The sequence below is a fragment of the Microtus ochrogaster genome, unplaced genomic scaffold (assembly GCF_000317375.1).
Source record: "Microtus ochrogaster isolate Prairie Vole_2 unplaced genomic scaffold, MicOch1.0 UNK77, whole genome shotgun sequence".
NCBI lineage: Eukaryota > Metazoa > Chordata > Mammalia > Rodentia > Cricetidae > Microtus > Microtus ochrogaster.
Window position 1 is genome coordinate 27762 of NW_004949175.1, and position 22054 is coordinate 49815.

The 22054-nt window shown below is 43.2% G+C and overlaps 2 pseudogenes; both read right to left on the reverse strand.

The window, feature by feature from the left end:
• Positions 1-3325: 3325 nt before the first annotated feature.
• LOC101985508 lies at positions 3326-5228 on the reverse strand (annotated as a pseudogene).
• A 15309-nt stretch (positions 5229-20537) lies between these two features.
• Positions 20538-22054, reverse strand: part of LOC101985791 — a 2366-nt pseudogene continuing 849 nt past the window's right edge.

Sequence of the window (22054 nt, forward strand, 5' to 3'; positions counted from 1 at the left end):
GCATTCTGCTCTGTTTACTCCTCCCTCCTGTTTTAACCTATCAGGGCAAGCAGCTTCTTTATTTAATTAACCAATGACCTTCCTCCATCAGTCTAGGACTACAAAAGCCAGACAACTCAGCACAACCTGCTCACAGAACAAATCCACAGCCTAAGCATAGAAGGCAAATAGGAGGATGTGAAAATTGAATCTTCACAGAAAGAACTGGATAACGTGCAACTACAGTCTTCTCAACAGGGCACACAGATAGAAACCCTGCAAAGGCAGCTGCAGAGGAAGGAGAGTGAGGTGTGAGAGGGGGCAGAACACGTGAAGGATATCGCAGGTAAGATGGAAGGCCTTTCACAGGCTCTTTCACAGAAGGAACTGGAAATAACCAAAACTGACCAACTCTTGCAAGAGAAAAAGAAAGATGTGGAGGCACTCCAGCAAACCATTCAGGGTCAGCAAATGACGGAACTCAGCTTCCGTATGACAGAGAAAATGGTTCAGCTTAATAAAGAGAAGTTTTCTCTTGGGGTTGAAATCAAAACTCTGAAGGAGCAGCTCAACTTATTGTCCAGAGCTGAAGAAGCAAAAAAGGAGCAGGCAGGAAAAAGGTCACAGAGCCGTTTGTAATCACAGTCAGGATGAGGCAAGCGCAGCGGAGCTGGTGAGGAAAGAGGGGCTTCAGCGGGAACTGGAGCTTCTGAATAAAGACAGGAGCAGAAGAGGAAGTTCCAGGGACACTTGTCGGCGGAAGGAGCTCATACAAAAAGTCAATAAACTGGAGGAGGCGTTAGCCCAGATGAAGCAAGAGTCTAAGAGAGAGATGGCGCTCCGAGAGGGTGAGAGAAGAAAGCTGGAGGAAAAGAGAGAGAACAAGGATGACCCAGAAAAAATGTGGAACTTCTAATGGGCATTGGATTCTAGTTCGTTGATTGTTAGTCGTGCTTCCATGGGTCAGACACTAACCAGCTTCCCAGCCGGAAGCACCCAAGCCAGCATCCTGAATAGGCAGTTCCGTTACTACTGTGTGGCCTGGCCTATGGGAGAAATCTCTGCTGCCAGTCCCCTAGGCCACCTTCCCAGGATGGCTGGGAAGATTCTCAGGCGGGGGACGTGTGTGTATCTTTCTCTCAACACAGGCTGGGGCAGAGTGAATGTGATCCAGCCCAGACTCCTACCATTGGTGCCGGTGGTTCACAGAAGACATCAGTGTGGATAGACATCCCAGGCAGCAGCTGCCGAAGGGTAAGAGGGAAGGACGCAGGGAGAGCTCTGTGGTGTGACTGGGCTGAGGTACGGAGATGGGCAGTGTTATTGGTGGTCAGCCACTGAGGAAACTTTCTCCCCGGATGCCCCTCCTCTGTGAGGATGGGATCAGTTGGCTGAGATGCAGAATTACTGTTGAAGAGCAAGAGCCTACAAATGGAGCTGACTTCCTCATTTTGTTGTTGTTTTGTTTGTTTCAGCCCCGGAGTGGTGCTGGATGGAAGCGGGTTCTGAGTTCACTCTGCCATTGCTGGACCCGAGTGCCACTGCTTGCAACCATCTACTTCCTGATGGTTCACGTCCTCCTCGTCCTGTGTTTCACAGGTCCTCTATAAACCCATCACTCGACCGCAGCTCACAGAACTTGTAATTCCTTCATCTCTAATGTCAGAATTGTAGTTTTTAGAACAGCCTTCCCACTTCCAGCCCATCTGCAACTCCTTGGAAAGTTCCCATAACAACAGAGGTGGCCATGAGGACAGGTTAGAACTCAAGGCCTGGTGCATCCTGTTTTCTGGATGTCCCTCCATAGATGTCCTGAAGCCACTTGGGAGCCGGAGCATCACAACTTCTAGCCTCAAGAACCCCTAAGCTACAGCACGCGGGTGTGAGTTATTCCATCTTCAACGCCATTGTCACCCGGCTCTGTGAACAGAACTCAGGCAATGGGAAGAGAAGACGAAACACCTGATCCAGACCTGAGAGCCATGGTCACGAGTGACACCACTGTGCCTGTGCCCCCTTGCTAACCGCCGGCTTTCTCATTACAGACATGATGTCTTCCCTTCTGTGCTCATCACCTGATGAAGAGAAGACTGATGGGCTCACCAATCAGCTCTATGTTCTGTGGTGATTACATTTTAGTCACAACATCCCAAGGACTTTCCTGAACTACTGTAAAATAATAAAGTGTCACTTAATGAAGGTTTGTGTGAGGCTGTCTGTTTGCACAGTTGTTACGTACCTGTGTTTGCACTCTGGAGAGTGGAGGGTGGAGGGATGGTTCCCAGAGTACTAAAGTCCTGAAAATCCTCCCTTCTCACTGACCAGCCTCAGAGGGCTGTGAGCATCCTTCTAGCCTCAGTTGCTGGAGCCAAAGCAGACGAGGTGGGGGGAAGAAATCCACACCGAGACTGAGTTAAAGGAGCAGAGTGCTGGGGTGAAGTCCTGAAGCCTTGTGTATAGTTCTGAGAGAATACTGGAAAATTTTAGGCACTTGCCTGTAACTCTGGCATCCAAAAGGCTGATACAGGAGATCATAAGTTCGGGGTCAGTCTTGTCCATCTAATAAGTTTAAGATAGCCTGTGCTACATAGAGAGACTGTCTCAGAAGAAAACAGCAAATCAGTCTCCTATAATATGCAAGGGAGGAGTTTCGTAGCTCATGCGGGTTGCGTGGGTGTAATTACACTTTTGTATGAAGTTGCTGCTTGGGAAAAGCTGGCCGGCTAGCTCAATGTACAAGTGGATTTCGAACCCAGTCGCTTTAGTTTCAAAGCTATTCCTGTGTGTTACACTCCACTCCTCAAGGGATGAACGTGGGGTATCTGTAAAGGGGAAATGAGTTTTCTCGGTCGGATCTCTAATGTCCTGTGGCTTCTCCAGAGAACTGCATTGCCTTATGATGTGTTATAATGTCTGCTCTGATACTTCTAATTCTGACATTGGATTAGAATTCCAGGTTAGCTAAAAGATTTCTACATTTTCTCTACTTTAAAACAGCTTTAACAGAACAAATAAAATGTCCCAAGTCTAGTGTCCATTTGGAAGGGATCTTAGAAGCTTTCTATTCTTCTGAAGAAACTCTCTGTTCTCCTGCAGGAATGCTCTGTTCACTGCTGAAAAGCTCTCTTCAGTCCAAGACTGGAGAAACCTGTCTGGGACCCTTTCTGGGTTCATTATCTCTAAGCCAATCAGGCCACAATTCCACAGCCCACCAAGATCAGAAGAGCCTGGGTCAGATTCAATAACAAATTCTTAGGATTATCTTGGTACTTCTTTGTATTGTCTTTGTCACTGAGGGCCCCAGGCTGCCAGAGGAGTTCCCCTTGAGGGTTGATTATTTGTAAAGCAGCCAATAAAGGCCTCCGAACTCTCAGTGGCCCTGGCCTCAGAGAGGGTCTATTTCATTGGCCCAAACAAGTCACCTGAGCATGTCTGACTTGAGGATAGAAAGGAAGGGCCACAGATTTTTGTTTCCTTTCAAACAAAGTTATCATACATTTATTAAGACATTGCTGTTCATTTTTAGCATGGATTCCATAAATCATCATCCATATATCATCACACACTGGGAAATTTCTGGGAAGAAGGACCGAGATGAGTTCAACTGGATTTCTGCAAAAACATCTTCAGAAATCTGAGTAATGGTGCAAACTATACAACAGGGCTTTGTCTCGCTCATTCCCCAAGGCAAAGGATCCACCTCTGGGAGAAAAATCCATGGTTTGAACATAAGAAATAGCACTCTTTGTAAAAACCAGAAAGTTAGAAAATGCTGTATAGGAAGACGAACCAATCTGACAGCTTCTTTCATTTTTCCTGAAGTCACTGCCAAGATTTCTGTAGTGAGATTGAAGGTCAAGGAAGTGACACCAGTGACCAGGCTCATTGTGGCTTTTATTGGCTTTTGTTGGAGGCAAGAATCTTGACTGTCTATGTTTTCCACTCCACTCTTAGAGCCACAAGCCACGTACTGCCCATTCTTTGATGCAGCAATGCTTACTCCATATAAACTGCCTTAGCCAAGGAATCTGTTAACGCACTTCCTCGAATTCACATCCCACACATAAACGTCTCCATTCCCAGAAGGAGTACATATCCTCTTACTATCAGAAGAGAATGTGGATGCTGCTATTCTTCCATTAATCTTCATGCTACCAATCAATTCTTTCGTCTTCATTGACAGCAAATGAGAAAACCCAGCAATGCCCCTTCTGAGCAGGAAGGATCCATCGGGAGAGACTTCATATCGCTTCACTATTTTCTCTTTCACACCTCTCACTTGATGTACAGGAACTAACTTTCCAGCTCGCATATCACAGACATAAAGAACCTTGCTGTGCACACTTGCAGCTCATAGCTCTTCTCCGTTAGCAGTGTACCAAGCCTTAAAGATCGGAAATTTTTCCAAATAGATGCTCAGGATTTTCGAGTTTGTTTTGCCATCTCCTTGAAATAGCGAGATAGCATTATCTAGCCCAGGGAGCATCACCACCTGTGCGCCAGGATGGACCGCACTGATGGCATCCGAGCAGCGGTAGTCCGTTCAGCAATGGCAGGACGGCAGTCCTTCGTCTTCAGAAGTCCTCTTGGAAGAGAAGTAGATGTGGATATGAAATTTCCAGTCCTTTGCCACAAATCATCTTCATCCTCTCCACCTTCATGATCTGAAGCTTTTCTGCACCTGTGCCCAGGCTGCCCAATCAGGTGCTCCTCCCATGGCATGCTGGAATTCCTCTTTAAGTCTCTTTTGAAGCTTATCTTTTGAGTTTGCTTTCTCTGGCATTTTCCATTATATCTTTCGGGAACTGATTGTTTCCGAAATCATGTCAACTATTTCCTCATCCTCATCATCTTCATCCACCCAAACTAGCTTCTTCTGAGGAGGAAGATTATCGTTTGCTTCATCTTCCACTTCAGAGTCGTCCGAGCCTTCTTGTCGTTGACCCCGCGAGCTCTGCAGCCGCCGCCAGCTGCTGGTGTCCTCGAGCACCAGGCGGTTGCACTGCTAAAGCCGGCTCTCCTCCTCTTCCGCCGCCGCCGCAGTGACCGCGCTAGGGGCCACCCTCTGTCCTGCCTGCGGTGCCCGTGGGGATGAACCGGCAGGCCGCCTTTTGGGTCGTGCCACCGATCCCGGGTCTGGCTTGCCTCCCCGGCATCCGCTCTGGTTTTGTCTGGCTCTGGCGTTCCTGCGGCTCCCCAAGTCTGAGGAGCACCACTGCGCATGTCAGAGCCACAGATCTTAACAGCATGGAATGTGCCAGAGCTCACAGCTCTTGGAGAAATTCATCTGGAGTCAGACTTCTATCAGTGAGCTCAGGCTCCACACAGTTTCCCAACAAGCTAGGAAACTTTCTCCCTCCTTTCTCAGGAGTTATCCTTTGCTATCAGTTCTGTGTGAGCCTCATTGTAAGCACTACAGGTAATGAAGAGGTCTTTTTAAGGCTTGCCCTTCAAGATTTACATAGAGATCAATCTCCCAGGAAGCCTCTCTTGATTGCTCCAGCCCACATCAAATGTTGTTTTTGTTTTCCTCCCTCAGGCCAGACCTTTACAACAGTTTTGTTGTAGCCCAGGCTACACCTGAGTGCTGGAATCACAGATGTTTGCCACCACAGCCCCCTGGCTTGTTCTGAATTCTTTTACTATCCTAGATGCAACTGTCCTACGTAAGACACAGAGTGGTTCTAGAGCATTCTTGAACATGTCTTAACTGTTAGGGATGTGGCTCAGATGTGGTCATTTTTATAACTATCCCATGACCTGAAAAAGCTTTTCAAAATACTAGACACAGAAACACTTAACCGTTTTAAGAATCTAAAGCCAAAAGAACTGCCTCAAACTTCAGGAAGTAGCTGTGAGGACAGTGTGGCAGGAAACGACAGAAAACCTGAAAACAGAACTCAAGCCGCTGCTCAGTTTCTTGCCCTGAAGTGGCAGCAGCTGGTGAGGGCGCCGGGTGTGGATTTGAAGAGCTGGAGCTGGGAGTTCCGACAAACAGGGGTGATGGTGGGTACTCAGAGCTCTGGGGGACTTGGGGAGCACAGGGAAGTGTGGAAGAGAAATCCACATAGCACTTAGTTCTTGTTGAGGGAAGACCTTGCGAATTGGTGCTGAACTTTTGATGGCCATCAGGTCTGCGTGCAGTGGTTGACAATGAGCATGGGAAGATAGGAACAAGGAAATGGCCTGCACTCAGGAACGTGATTGGTCAGCCATCTAGGACGGTGTGCCCAGCCAGGTATGTCCTGGCTTCTACTGAGGATCTACACATGCCACTCTAAGGGCTGGTTGGCCTTGGGCACTAAGCTAAAGGAGTCCCACAGAAGATGAGGACTGTTGTACAGTCTCTCAGGGACACAAAATGCACATGGGGGATGTAAGGGAGCAGGAATTAACCACGTGAACACTGGTGCTGAGCCAAGTGCTTTGAGGGGCCAAATGCAGACATAATTATTCAGCTGGGGTAACTCTCTGTGTTTGTGGGAATCCCAGGGTGTTGGAGAGAGGCAGCTATGCTAAGCCCTTCATTATTTAACATTGGGGAACAAAATCACAGGAATCGGTGAGTTGTCAAAGCATGTAAGTTAATATTTGTGAAGTGCTTGGTCTAGTATCTAGTAAGAGGTACATACTCTGTGTTACATGACTGGCTAGGGTCCCACAGGGGCTGTCATATTACTGAGGTGTCTGTGGACTATTGTTGCCATAAGTCAACACAATCCTCAGGCACTGGATGTGTCTGACATTCACTGTCCTTCACCGAGTTATTCTCCAGCCTTCTGCTTCAAGTCAGCAACCTTATTGATTAGTCATCAATAGTACAAGCATATTCAGTTATTTTGATCTTCAAAAGGAGTGTGTGAGATTGATGGGAGAGATGGGCTGAGGCCTGGTGGGGGGATAGAAGGACAGAAGATGAGACCATCAGACCTCACTGCTTCCTTGTTGCTCATGAATACAGTTGGCTTCTTTCCATTTTCACTCTGTTGCAGAAAACAGAGTAGGGGGACAACCTTACCAAGTTTACCAAACCCTACTCCTTCCTGCATCTTTAGGGGTATTACCCTCACCCATTCTTTCCTAGTGGTACCAACCTGTCCTCGTCCCTTGCTGGAAAGGGACTTCCTAATCAAGATGGGAGCCTCTGTTTCTTTCGCTCCTTCCATCTGCTTAATCTCAGTCTCACCAGCCCTTCCTCTCTTCCTCCAAACCACACATTCTCATATCAAGATCTGGTGAGGCACTAGGCTCAATTTGATTTAGGCACCAGTCTTTCAGGGTTTGGCAAGAGAACATTCTGCCATTTTGTCCTATTGACATCATCCTTTGGTAATATCTTGTTTATACAAATAAAGCTTGATTGACTATCAGAAGGTAGAGCTAGCTACTAGCAAATGATAGAGGTCTGGAGGTCTGTACAGACAGAAAAGAAGTGATATGCCTAGTCAGAGAGAGGAAATAACAAGACAAGAGAAGACAGGAGTTAAATCTCTTTTCAGCTGAGAAGTTGAGTAGGTAAGATGGCTCTGGTTTTGCTCCTTTATCTCTCTGGTCTCCCAGCATTTTCCCCTATATCTGACTCTGGGTTTTTATTATTAAGACCTATTTGATGGAGGAGGGTCATCTATGTGTTACTTTCATTGGTTAATAAAGAGACTGCCTTGGCTTTTGATAGGGCAGAATTTAGATAGGCGGAGTAGACCGAACAGAATGCTGGGAGAAAGAAGGCAGATTGGAAACCAGGACATGTGTTATGTGGGGGAAGGGGTTTTGCTTTTGTTTCTACAGGAGAAGAAAAGCTATGGATACCATCAAAATCGATAAAGATTGGATTTTAACAAGAGGTACCCCTTGGTTAGAAAAGGAAATATTTAATCAAAAAGCACCGCCATTCAATCTAAACTAACAAATGCTTTTCATTTGATCATATGTAACTTGCCATAAAACAACTTCCCCAAAATTAGTGTTGAGGAAGGGTTTTGTTTTTGTCTTTTCAGGAGAGTGAAGACATACAACTAAGGAATATGAAGACCACTGGACAAATGAGACATCTGAAGAAAAAGAACAAATCATGCAGAAAAATGTCCCAAGAAAAAGAGCAATTTAGCCTATTAGTATATCACATCTCCAAAAGGGTAAAACTTCATAAATCTTCCCAAATGTTTGTTTCTGCTTTTCTCTACAGACATATAACGGAAATGGTCTTTTTGGAGTCCCAGTCCAAATAAAAATTAAAGCTGACTTTAGAGTTGGAGTGTGATTCTCTCCTTCTGTAAACTCAAGCATGCTTGAGGTGGCTAGCTGAGATGATCCAGCCTTACAGACTATTCTAGCCAGGACTTGAGACAAGCCCTGAACTTTCCCATTATGTAGAGACTGGACAGGACAACAAATGATACAGCTACCTCTCCAGGACTTGATAATTAACCCAAATTTTTCTTTCCAGGACCCCCCTGTCATCACCCCCAGATAGAAGGAAGTAAATTTAAGAACATTGAAGCCCACATGCCCAAGAGGTGGGGTGGGTGGATTTTGGTTGTTCAATGGGTTATGGATATTTGTCATTGGTTAGGGGAGTTGGTTGCAAGTTGTCATCAGGAAGAAGGTTGAAAGAAAGGAGATTAGATTTGGAGTTCTTGTTTTGAAAATGAGGGAGATATAGATATGATTTTGTATAAGGATAGATTATGAATCTACTCTGAAAAGAAATAAGGGGGGGATGTAGAAATAGGATTAAAAGGTAAATTATTAAATCTACTTTTAAACCAAAAAAGTAACTACTACTTTTAAATATTTTACATTCACTTGGATTTTGTATATTGATACAAAGTTGAGATTATTTTTTGTTAGAACACACAGAACATACATTTTTAATCTTATTCAAGATATGGTACCTATGAAACTCATTTAATAATGAAGTGCAAATTTCTAGCCCTTGTAATTTATAATTACCAGCTATTTAGGATAATAAGGAAATGCAGTTTAGCAATTAGTCACCTATTACAATTGAACTTGTAGTCATATTAGGTATGTTTTCAAAGTCAAACAGAGATGTATTTTAGATAGACAGGTCATCTTCAAACACCAGAGATCTACAAAATATGACCTTTAAGATGTTTTATTAACATAGGCCCTTTTATGTTTTATGACAATGAGACATGTCTGCTCCTAACAGGACCAATCTAGTTTAGAGAAGATGATGGGCATCGAAGAAACTCCACAGGGAGTTTGCATTCTTTGTGACAAAGTGTTGTAGAATATTATTTTAAGGTGTGTTAGAGGCTAGCAACAGGTACTGTCAGAGGTCCTGATTGTGCATAGTCAATGAGGGGGGATCATGTGATATCTATCAATGGATTGGAATGCCTGGGTGCTGGAAGGGTAGATAAGTTTTTCCCTATTGTTAAATAAATGAGCCTGTTATATGCCTTCTATCTGACTCCTGCTCTCTGAATCATTGATGCCTTGCCGTCTCACCACCCATCCCCCAGGAAGATGTTAGGGTCCAGCAACAGTAAAGGTTAAAAAGGCTAGGCACTGGATAAAAAAAGTGCTCTTGCCTCAACTGCTGACAGTATGCTGTCCAAATTGAATAAGCAGGACACAAGCTTTATTCTTAAGTCTGTTTAATTGGAAAAGCATTTTTCAACCTTTTCCTCTGAGGTAATGTCTTTCTTTGATGTTGAGGTACGTTTCTTGTATGCAATAGAAGCACGGAACCTGTTTTTGTATCCATTCTGGTAGCCTGTATCTTCTTTATTGGTGAATTGAGTCCATTGATATTGAGAGTTACTAATGTCCAGTGATTGCTAGTTCCTGTTAATTTGTTGATGGTGGTGTTGGTAGTAGTAGATCTCTCTGTGTGTTTGTGTTTCCCTTATTTGGGTTTTGCTGGTGTGAGATTATTTATTGCTGGTTTTTTCACGGTTATAGTTAATTTCCTTGGGTACATTTACAAAATGGAGTATTATTCAGCTGTTAAAAACAATGGCATCATTAAATTTTCAGGCAAATAGGTGGAACTAGAAAAAATAATCCTGAATGAGGTAAACCAGACCCAGAAAGACAAACATAATATGTACTCACTTATAAGTGGATATTAGCTGTTAATTAAATGATAACTGTGATACAATCCACAGATTCAGAGAGGCTTGGTAACAAAGAGGCCTCAAGGGAGATGCTCAGATCTCCCTGGAAAGAGGAAATAGAATATATTTTGTGGGTGGTCTGGGGGTGTGTGGGGATGGCATCATGAGGGATCAGGTCAAGGGAGTATGGGGGGGCAAGTACTGAAAGATATGACTGGAAAGTGGGAAATTGGGGGTGAGGTAGAAACCTGATGCAAAGGAAATTCTCAGGAATCTACAAGGATTTCTGAGCTGAGACTCCTAGCAATAGCAGTTATGTAGCCTGAAATGGCCACCTCCTCTGACCTGGCAAGACTTGCAGTGGAGCAACCCAGCCACATAACCTTCAACCTATGGTCTGTCCTGCCTATGGGGTATCCTGAGGTAAGGGTGGCACAGAGATAGTAAGCGTTGCCAACCAATGACTCATCCAGCCTCAGACCCATACCACAAAAGTGAACCCACTCTTGACAATGCCTGGAGTTCCAGGACCCATAGGCTGGATGATTCAGAGACCAAGGAAAGAACCAAATAAAACTGGAGAGAGAAAAAAAATGTCAATGTAACGATACCTAATGGTATTTTGTTATACTCAAAGATTAGTAGTGCCTACACTAATTGTCATCAGAGAGGCTTCATCCAGTCACTTATGGAAACAGATGCAGATACCCACAGCCAAACATTAGGCCGAGCTAATTCTAAGAGGGAATTCTGCTGAAGAGATGGAGGAAGAATTGTAGGAGCCAGACAGATCAAAGACACATCAAGAAAACCCACAGACCAATTAACCTGGGCTCATAGGAGCTCAGAGTCTGAACTAGCAACCAGGAAGCCAGCATGGCACTGACCTGGGCCCTCTGCATATATGTGACATTTGTGTAGCCTGGTCTTCTTGGGGGACTGATAACAGTGGGAGCTGGGGCTATCGCTCGCTCCCTCTTTTGCTGCCTTTTGAGAACCTATCCCTCATACTGGGCTGCCTTGACCAGCCTTAATACAAGGTGGTGGTGGTGCTTAGTCTTAGTGCAACTTTATATACCGTGTCTTGTTGATATCCATGGGAATCCTGCCCTTTTCTCAACAGAAAAGTAAGTGGGCTAGATTGGTAGGGGCAGAAGGGCGGGAGGTGGCAGGGAGGGAATAGGAAGAAAGGATGGAAAACTGTGGTTCAGATAAAAAATAAGTAAATGAATTGAATTAAAAAATAATTTTCTAGCTGGGCGGTGGTGGCACACTCCTTTAATCCCAGCACTTGGGAGGCAGAGTCAGGTGGATCTCTGTGAGTTCGAGACCAGCCTGGTCTACAAGAGCTAGTTCCAGGACAGGCTCCAAAACCACAGAGAAACCCTGTCTTGAAAAACCAAAATAATAATAATAATAATAATAATAATAATAATAATAATAATAATAATAATTTTCTATAGGAAAATAAAATGAAACAACAGCTAATTTATTGGACTATGACGAAAGAAACAAGCACAAGGAAAGCTGCCCAAAGAAGGCACATGAATTAGATACAGATGCAGTGCCATATTCAGTCCCACACTCGGGTAACTTAAACGGAAGTCATGGTATAAAAACAAAGGATTTTTATGATAAAGATCAAGGGGAAATAGATGTGTGTGTAATAAAAATAAAAGTAATAAATAAGATAATTTTAAAGGATAAAATTAAAATAAATAAAAGCCATGACATTACTAGTCAAGGGACCTCAAATGATGCCACTGCATTTGGTTTGCTTGTTTGTTTGTTTGTTTGTTTGGTTGGTTGGTTGGTTGATTGGTTGGTTGGTTTTGGCCATCTAATGCTAGACAAACAGCCTAACATTCAAAGTAGTTTGTTTCCCCAGTGATACAGTCTTGGAGAAAACTGAATTTTAGTGTTCAAGTGATTACCAATTGGAGATTGCTTCTGTCTCCCTCTGCTTTAAGCTCTAGGACTCCATCTGATACAGAATGATGCAGGTCCTGTATATGTCACCTCTGGAAGTTTACACATTGATCCTGTTCATTCAGAGGCCCTTGTTTTCTTGATGTTCTTCATACAGTCTGGCTTTTATACTCTTTCCACGTTCTCTTCCACATGTTTACCCAAGCTTTGAAGGGGGATGGGATTTGATGCAGACATCAGATTTAGGGTGAAGTGATACAAGGTCTTTCATTCTCTACATAATGGATGTTGAGGGTCTCTGTATTTGTCCTCATCTGCAGGATATAGCTTCTCTGATGATAGATAAGCAAGACACTGATCCAAAAGTATAGCTGAATCATTAGACGTTATCTTACTGTGACTTTTATTTTTAAAGAACAATAGCATTTAGCTGTCCCCTAGGTTCATGAGCTTCCTAGTTTCAGGTTCTTGGTTACCCAAGCAGTGTTAGGTATGGTTTTCATTTCCTGGCCTTCAGTCAAATTAGATGTTGGTTGGTTGCTATTATAGGTTTTGAGTTATCACTGTATTAGCATATCTTACAGTCAGTCTATCATTGTAAATCAAAGTGTGTGGCTGTGCTTGTGTTTATGTTTCTCCATTAATAGCATGCAGAGTGCCTTCTTGTACCAAAGACACTGGAACATAGTGGTGAACAGTCAGTGTAGACACCAACTAAAATTCTCCATATTCAATGGGTTGTAGGAATTCTGCCTTCAGCGACGGGGCCTTGCCATCAGTTTGTGGAGAGCAACCTATACCTTCACAAGTGCCTGGATTGTTTGAGGATTCCCATGAGAATACTTGGCCAAAACCTCAACTAACTATAACCCACTCCCAATACAGGAAACTTCACTTGGTGAAAAGAGATATTTAGTTGGGACTCTGCCTCTCCCATTATTTGGGAATATCATTTACATCCCCTTCATATATGTATATATTTTACAAAGCTTCTACTATCTTAGGTTTCATACTATTCCTTAAATGGCCCTTAATTTTGGTTTTCTCACCCTGCATTCCTTTCCTTGACCCCTCTTCCTTCACCCTCCACACTTGGCCCTCCCATTCCTGCCCCCTACCCAACTACCCATAACTATCTATTCTATTTCATTTTTCAGGAGGATCTATTTACCCACCCCCACATTCCCGTAATTTATATCTAATGTCTGTGGTTACAAAGTTTTTACTTGATTATTGTTGATTTAACAGCTAATATCTTCATAGAAATACGGGTATACCATATTTGTGTTTCTGGGTCTGTGTTAACTCACTCAGGATGATTTTTCTCTAATTCTCTCTGTATATATACAAGTTTTATGGCCTTATTTTTGTAATGGCTGAGTAATGGTCCACCATGTAACATGTACTACGCTTTCTTTATCCATTCTTCAGTTGAGGGGCATCTAGTTTGCTTCCAGTTTCTTGCTATTATGAATAGAGTGGTGATGTACAAGGCTGAACAAGTGTCTCTGTAGTTGGACGACACATTCATTGGGCACATTCCCAAGAGAGGTATAGCTGAATCTTAGGGTAGATACCCATCTTTCTGAGGAATTGCCACACTGACTTACAGAGTAGCTGTAAAAGTTTTGACCCCAACCACAATGAATGAATGTTACCCTTACTTCCCCCCAAAAAATGAGTTGTCATTTATTTTATTGATCATGGCCATTCTGATTGGTGTAAATTAAAATGTGAAAGGAGTTTTGATTTGAAATTCCTCAATGACTAAGGATATTGAACATTGTTGTGGGAGGTCCTTCTGCTCCTCCAGCCAATAGCCACTGAGATACCAGCCCATTGGGGTGTGGTCTCTCTCTTTAAAAAAGCGGCATCTTCCCTCCTTGCTCTCTCTTACTTCTTGCTCTGCTTCTGGCGACTAGACTCCTTCCTGATTGCGCAGAGGGCTGTTGTCTGGGACGGTGATCTGTAAGTGTTTTCTCCTTTAAATAAATACCACCTTATTAATCATATTCCAAACTGCTGTGGGATTGTTTGTGACTTATGCCTTCAGAACATTTTTTCAGTGCTGCTCAGCCATTTGAGTTTTTTCTTTTGAGAATATTCTGTTCAAATCTGTACCTCCGTTTATAATTACATGTCCAGATTTTTGCCTATAAGCCTCTATCCAATGTGGAGTTGGTAAGAAGGTTTTCTCATTCTGTACACTGTGACATTGTCTTATGGTAGTGTCTGTGACGGCTATCCTCAATGTCAACTTGAATGAAACTGAAAGGAAGTATAATCCAGAAATGGAGGGCACACTTGTGATCTGGATCTTGAGGCAAGAAGGTAACAGGCCTTTGATCTAGATTGATGTGGAAGACATACCTTTAATTGGGTCACACCTTCTACTGGAAGCCTGTATAAGGATGACAGAAAGAGGAAGAGTTTGCTCTTCATCTGCTTCCCTTGCCTTGTAATCACATCCATTCCTCCTTTGGGATCCCAGCAGACTAGCAGAGACACCCAGCCTGTGGAACAATACAGCTATTAGATGTTTGGACTTTCCATTCATAACTAGCCATTGTTGGACTGCAGCTTGTAAGTAATTCCAATAAATTCCCTTATATAGAGATAGATAGATAGATAGATAGATAGATAGATAGATAGATAGATAGATAGATAGATAGATAGATAGATAGATAGAGATAGAGATTCACTTCCTAAGTTCTGTGACTCTAGAGAACCCTAATACAGTGGCCTTTGTCTTATAAAAGCTTTTCAATTTCATGAGGTCCTATTTAATAATTGTTGTTCTTAGTGTCTATGCTAACAAGGGTGTTTTCAAAAATTATTTTCCTGTACCAATGAGTTCAATGTTATTTCTCACTTTCTGCTCTGTCAGTGTCAGTGTCCCTGTGTCATGTTGAGTTCTTTTATTCATTTGAGGATGATTTGAGGGTTATAAATATGGATCTACTTATACTCCTCTGCATGCAGTCATCCAGTTCGACCACCACCATTTATTGAAGATATTGTCTCTTTTTCAGTGTGTTTTTCTGGTTCTTTATAAAAATCAGGTATCCATAGGTGTGTGAATTTATGTCTGGTTCTTCACATCTATTCCATGTACCAATGTGCCTGTTTTTGTGCAAATACTAATCTGTTTTTATTACTATAACTCTGTAGCATGATTTGAGATCATAATGGTGATATCTCCCACCAATTTTTCTATTATTCAAAATTGTCTTAACAGTTTCCATTTCCATGTGTATCTTAAATTTGTCCTTTCAAGATCTGTGAAGAATCATGTTGGAATTTTGATGGGGGTTGCACTGAATCTGTAGATTTGCATTGAATCTGTAGCTTTAGGTTTTTGTGGTTGTTGGACCTTTAATTGCATCTTTTATTATACTGTATTGTAGGCTTGTTTAAATTGTTTATCTGATCTTAATTTAACTTTTGTAATGTGTCAAGGAAAGTATCCATTTCTTTTATATTTTCAACTAATGGAGTACAGGGCTATTAAACTATGCCCTTATGATTCTATGAATTTCCTCAGAATCTGTTGTTATGTCCCATTTTTCATGTCTAGTTTGATTGATTTGGATGTTCTCTCCCTGCCTTTTAGATGCTTTTATGATGTGGGAGGTTCTTCTTTTTGTGTTGATTTCATTGGTTAATAAGGAAACTGCCCTGGCCCATTTGATAGGCCAGTCCTTAGGTGTCTGAGTTATTGTGGTCATTGTTGGACTCCTTGGTTAGTGATTTTCCTTCTATTACTTTCTGTAAGGCTGGATTTGTGGCTACATATTGTTTAAATTTGTTTTTATCCTGGAAAAATTTTGTTTTCTCCATTTATAGTGAACGAAAGCTTGGCTGGGTATAGTAGTCTGGGCTTGCATCCATGTTCTCTTAGTTTCTGAAGTACATCTATCCAGGACCTTCTGGCTTTCATGGTTCCCATAGAGAAGTCAGGTGTAAGTCTGATAGGTTTACCTTTATAAGTGACTTGGCCTTTTTCCTTTGCAGCTCTTAATATTCTTTCTTTAATCTGTATGTTTTGTGTTTTGATTATTATATGGTGAGGGGATTTTTTTTTGATCCAGTCTATTTGGTGTTCTGTATGCTTCTTGAACCTTCTTAGGAATATCTTTCTTTAGGTTGGGAAAGTTTTCTTCCATAATATTGTTAAAAATATTTTCTGGGCCTTTGAACTATGACTCTTCTCCTTCTTCTATCCCTATTATTCTTAGGTTTGGTCTTTTTATTGTGTCCCATATTTCCTGAATGTTTTGTGATGAGGATTTGTTGGCTTTGCTGTTTTCTTTTATCAGTGCGTTTATTTTCTCTATGGTGTCCTCAGAATCTGAGGTTCTTTCTTCTATCTCTTGTATTCTATTGATTATGCTTGTTTCTGTAGGCTCTGCTCATTGACCTAGATTTTCCATATCCAGCCAGTCCTCAGTTTGTGTTTTCTTCCTTGCTTCCATTTCAGTTTTCAATTCTTGAACTGTTTCCATTACCTGTTTGATTGTTTTTTCTTGGTTTCCCAGGGTATCATGTATGTATTTACTCATTTCTTCAAACTTTTGGTTATACTTCTCATCCATTTCTATAAGGGCATTTTTTACATATTGTTTGAGGGACTCTATTGCTTTCATAAAGTCAATTTTTTCCACTTCTTCTCTGCTAGGGTGTTCAAGTCCTTCTGTTGTAAGATCATTGGGTTCTGGTGTTTTCATGTTGTTTTTCAGATTGTTGGGTGAATTCTTGCCTTCGCACCTGCCCATCTCCTCCTACCGATGCTGTCTAGTGGGTCTTCTCAAGCAGGATCAGATTTCCTTGCTGGCCAGGGGCCCCGCTTACAAAATGCCCCCGCTCCTTTTCCTGACTCCTGCTGCAGGCCAAGATCCCTCTCACCACTCAGGAGGGTCTACAGGAACAGGACAAGGCTTTCCGTTGGCCAGGGACCTCACCAAAAAAAGGCCTACCACTCTGCAGGCCAGCCACCAAAACAAAGACACTCCCACTGCCCTCTGCCCCGAGCACCCGACCCAGCACCCAAAAAGGCTGAACTGGGTGATCCTGTGGCCCCACAGAAGGGAGGGAAAAGGAAGGAAGCCTCTGGAGGCGAGCTGGGATGGGCCAGGGAGAGAGAGGTCGCAGCAGAGGAGGAGCATCCCCAGCAGAGGGGAGCAGCCCCGCAGGCTGACCAGGGAGTCAAGGAGGTCAGGGAATGCCCCCACTCCTTTTCCTGGGTCCCGCCGCAGGTCAAGAACACTCTCACCACTCAGGAGGGTCGTCAGGGACAGGACCAGGCTCCCTGTTCGCCAGGGACCTCTCCAACAAAAGGCCTACCACTCTGCAGGCCAGCCATCAAAACACCTACTTGAATTAGTTGTAGTGGGATGATCTGCTCTCAGTGTGGGCTTCACTGTTTCAAGCTTGAACCATCAAAAAATATATAAGTTCGCGTCTGTGCCGGTCTCTGTGCCGCATCTGTGCCCAGGCAGTTTCTTTAATAACCAATGAAAGTAACGCAAATACAGAAGGACCTCCTACACCATTTCCCCTTTTCTGTTTAAGCAAAAAGGAAGGCTTTAACATAGTAAAATTACATATAACAGGTATCAAGAAAGAATTACAATTACATTATTTAGATCTATTTTATCTTTTATCATAACAAAGAAAAATTATAACTATAACTATCTATCTAGTCTTCAACTCTATCAAAGACTCCAGAAGAATATAATATTACCTATATAAATGAGAAGTAAACAACTTCCAAAACTCTAGAAATGACAGAGACATCTCGCTTCCTGTACAGTCACCCAAAGTTCTTCTGTACCATTGGGGCATCCATTTTCAGCCTACAGGCCCATAGTATCCAACAGACATTTCCATTAAGCAGGAAATTTTAAAGATAGTTAAGTCACTTTTTTCTGTGTCCTACAGAAGGTCTCTCAGACTCTTTCATGAAGCAGGAGCCCTGAAGGACCATATCACCTTTGGGCAAGTTCAGCAGTCATTTCTCTGTGGGTACTACATGTCCAGTTCATGCATCAGTCCAGGCAAGAGCAGTTTCTTACCCAAATGGCTATCAAACTCTATAAGGAGCATCTTCCTCTTGAAGTACCTTGTGCTGCCAAATGCAGACATGTCTCATTGTCATGAAAAACCCTAACTTATTAAAATATTTTAAATGTCATATTCTGTAGTCTTTGAAAGATATGAAGAATGTCTATCTGAAATATATCTATGCACATTTAGAAAATCTAACTAACATGACTACAAACTTGACTATTATAGATGATTATCCATTAACAACCTGTATTTCCTAATTATACATTACATTTTTTAAATAAACTACATAATCACAATACCTTAACCAAGATCAGAAATACATATACATACAATAAAATTGACTTTAAACTTGTATCCATAAATCAAAATATATACCAATGTAAATTATTCATATCTATATCATATCCCTCTTTAAGTATAAAAGAACATTTATAAACAATATTTGGGAATATGGACATATGGGAATATGACATCTCAGTCAGCAGTGAGTGAAGTAATTTTTTGAGAGTGTTCACAGCAACCTTTCTGGAGGGTGTGGTCTATCAAACCATATTGGTCTAGAAGCAATACACAGGTTCTCATCTTCTGTGAAACAAAAGAAGAACCTCTTTTCCAAAGCATCATATCCTTAGACCCAAATTCTGAAGTCATTATACCTTTATAATATACATGCTGGTTTAGCTTAGCCCATACAATGAAATGTCTCTCTGTACTTAGCTCCTTCACAGTCAAAAAATCAAAGAAAACACAATAATACATAGAATCCAGACTCTCTGTGAATTTTCCATTTTACTTTGCTTTTTTTCTTTATTTTTAAATCAATGACCATCTGTACTCTGTCTCTTTAAAAACTTTACCCTTTTTTAGCATTAACTTTATTTTATTACTCTATACCTTTTTTCTTCTCTCTCCTAAGCCGTCGTACATTTATCCAACATTGTGACCCATTTAGAGGTCTTTTATGTCTGAATATGTCCTATTGTATTATCTTTAATTCTCTATTGTCTTGAAGAGCTTTTAAAGTGCTAAGCATCTTGATTGTAGCTGCCCTGGATGTTGGTTCCACCTCTCTCCAATTTCAAAATGGTGGATGTACCGTTTCTGCTAGCTCTGGGGCCACCAGGTAGGAGCTGCACTTAGCATTTTAACTCTGAGAATGAGCATGCAGCACATAAACTCTTTTGATCTGAGTTACAGCCAAATCTGCCACACAGAGTACTGTGCAGCCTGGAAACATCTCTGTGTATGGCGGCAGAAATCCACCATGCTCTCCTGCTTGTGCATGCCTAGTAAACCTGATCCCACCACCTGCCCAGGCAGGGAGCACTGATCACAGGCATGGTCTCAGGTACTTTGTTCCCAACCCCAAGTGGGCACACAAACATCTGAGCCCACAAATGCTCCACAGCCAAAGTTTGCACAGGTGGCAGAGCCCAGGAAGCCATGTTTTAAAACAGTACACTTTTTTTAAGGCTGCTGAGTCAGGACATTCTCTCTTAAAGGAGCTATGGCACGCCGCCAGCTGTGCTAAACTCTATATTTGTGTCTAGAATTCCTTTTTAAGCCCTCTCAGGTTTTACATGGAGTTTGTTACCACATTGGAGTGCCACTCTGTAGTAGGAGGAGCGGGCCACATCCCACCGCCTAGCTAGCTTAATCCCTGAAATAACCAAAAAGAAATTGTATTAATTTAATTACTGCCTGGTCCATTAGTTCTAGCCTCTTATTGGCTAACCCTCACATCTTCATTCAACCCATTTCTAATAATCTGTATGTCACCACGAGGTCGTAACTTACCTGCAAGATTCTAACCTATGTGTCTGCCACTCTGCCCTTCTTCCCAGAATTCTGTTCTGTCTTCCCCACCTACCTGAGATCTGCCCTACCAACTAGGCCAAGGCAGTTTCTTTAATAACCAATGAAAGCAAGACAAATACAGAAGGACTTCCTACACCATAGAATTCCCTTGGTTTGTGTTTTCTTTATTGCATTTTCAGGTCTTAAACTGTTTTCTTCACCTGTTTGATTGTTCTTTTTCTTCTTGGGTTGGCATTTGTTAGTGGATTTATTGATTTCTTCTAATTTTTTGTTTGCCTATTTCTCCATTTCTTTAAAACAGTTTTTCATTTCCCCTTTAAAGGCTGCTATCATCTTTATAAAGTCATCTGTAGGGTGTCATCTGTAAGGTCATTTCTTAATGTTCAGCTGTGTTGATAAGTTCATGTCTTGCTGTCATAGGATAGCCATGCTCTGGAAGTGCCATGTTGCCTTTCTGTTATTATGTTTTTATAGTGGTGCTTAGACATCTGGATTTGGGATGATTATAGGTCTAGGTGTTCATTCCTGTATTTGTCTTTTTTGGATGGGTGCTTTGTCCCTTGGTTTCTCTTTCATCTCTGATCTTCTGGCTTAAATGGTCACATGTTCTGGTGACTAGTAAGTCTTCAGGCTAGTAGGGTGTCCCTTCTGAGGTTTTTTTTTTCAGCTGCTGTTTATTGACACTCAGGTGGGCACTATAGCAACAGCCTGGAGATGCTGCACAGTAGAACGGAGGTGGAGAGTGCAGGGTGTGACTGCAGTGACAGCTGAGAAGTGCACAAGGAGCAGTGGGGGAGGCCAAAGCTGTTGGGGAAGCAAGTCCGGCCTGGGGGCCAGAGGTTATTATCTACACAGGAACCTGGGCCCCATGCCCTAAGCCCCTACTCTTGCTGTCTCCTGACTCCAGGCCAGGGCTGGGAGTTCTCTGGACAACTTTCTACAGGAGCAAAGTACACAAGAGATGTTGCTGCCCCTTTGTGATAAAGCCAGAGGGTTTCCAATTCTGCATTCCTCTGTCACCCCTGGCTTGGGTAGGGCCATATGATAGACAGACAGCTGGGCTCTATTCTATGTTTCAGCGACAGTAATTTTCCTGGGTGTCCCAGCCCACCAGCGCCACACTCTGGCCCAGAGTGAGCACTACAAGCGTTGCTGGCCTAATGGATGGGATGGGGGAGGGGATGGGACAGGGGCTAGAAGAGGGGCTCCAGAGGGCCATCAAGGCACAGGCACTACACGCATGGTGTTGGTGAAGCCAGAGCCAGGGCGCCACCCAGTCAGCACAATGACCACATCTCCTTTCTTGAAGAAGCCTCGGGCCTTGCCAACATTCATGGCCAAATTCACACGGAGGTCTACTTCCTCAGCCCAGGCGTCCTGCACTGCATCCTTACACAGCACAGGGAAGATGCCTCGGTACAAATGGGCCTGGCGAGCTGTCTGGGGATTGCGCGTCACAGCAATGATGGGCGCACGCGGGCGGTACCTGGCCACCTGGTGAGCACTCCTGCCAGACTTGGTGAGCACGATAATGGCCCCACTGCAGCACTTGAAAGAGGCCTCCACAGCAGCCACGGCAGCAGCTTCTGTGGGGTCGCTGGTAATAGGCGCCAGACGGCGGAGTTCCTCAAATAACTGCAGGTGGTAGATGGCGGCCTCTGCCTCACGGGCAATCAGGTGCTGCTTGCTAACGGCCTCCAGAGGGTAGTCCCCTTTGGCGGTCTCTCCTGACAGCATGATGCAGTCTGCTCCATCTAAGACCGCATTGGCCACATCACTGCCCTCAGCACGGGTGGGGCGGGGCTTCTTGATCATACTCTCCAGCATCTGTGTGGCACAGATGACTGGCTTCCCAGCTCGGTTGCATCGTCCAATCATCATCTTCTGAGCCAGGAAGACCTTCTCTGCAGGAATCTCAATGCCCAAATAGCCACGAGCCACCATGATCCCATCACTGGCCTCCAAAATCTCATCAAACCTGCGGACGCCTTCATGGTTCTCGATTTTGCTGATGATCTTGATGTTCTTGCCCTTCTCTCCCAGGACCTTCCTAACCTCGTGCACATCAGCTGCCTTGCGGATGAAAGATGCAAACACCATGTCTACATCCTGCTCCACCCCAAACTTCAGGTCCTGGATGTCCTTTTCTGACACAGCAGGGAGGTCCACAG